Here is an 836-nt window from a genome sequence, read left to right on the forward strand (position 1 = left end):
TTATATAGTATTATATAGGATAGAGGCCCAGTGCATGGGTGGGGGCTGACCAGCCTGCCCTGATGGGGGCCCTGGATCGGGGTGGGGTCCCTGCTGGGGTGCAGGGGTGAGGGGCTGCGGGGGGTTCGCAGGCTGGCCATGCCCCCCATCGAGGTGGGGGTTCCCACTGGGGGGTGAGGCTGGCTGGGTGAGGGCCCATGGTCATTCTGGTCTCTGGTCATTCTGGACATTTCGCCGTTTTGGTCGCTTGGCTTTTACTATATAGGATTGTCCCCCTAAGGAGTGTTTTAAGACTTTTTCTAATGCCCTCTAAAGTGTTACTACCACAGATATTCTATATATCTGTTTTTGTACTATGTAAATATTTCTGTTTATGCATAAAAAGAGTAAGATTTTTTCCTTTCCCCAGTTTTCATCCCTGTGGGTCATTTTTCATCTGACATACTGCACTTTCCGGTGTAATGACAGAGAGAATCTATTTGGTAGTGATTTCAGAAGAGCAGGAACTTTCTTTTTCAAAAGCCTTTGGTGCCCTGGCTGGTTTGGCTCAGTGGTTGGAGTGTAGGCCCAGGGACTGAAGGGTCTCAGGTTTGATTCCCGGTCAAGGGCATATATGTATCCCAGCCCCAGTTGGTCTTCTGCGTGTGAGCAGGAGGCAACCAATCTATGTGTCTCTCACATTGATGTTAATCTCTCTCCCCCTCCCTGTCTTCCACTCTCTGGAAAGCAATGGAAGTAAAAAAGAAAAAGAAAAAGAAATTTAAAAAAGAAAAAGCCCTTGGCAACTTTACCCTTGAATGAGGAATGGAGGCCACGAGGTTTGAGGTTGCAAATAT

Source organism: Myotis lucifugus, unplaced genomic scaffold (genome assembly GCF_000147115.1).
Source record: "Myotis lucifugus unplaced genomic scaffold, Myoluc2.0 scaffold_96, whole genome shotgun sequence".
Taxonomy (NCBI): Eukaryota; Metazoa; Chordata; class Mammalia; order Chiroptera; family Vespertilionidae; genus Myotis; species Myotis lucifugus.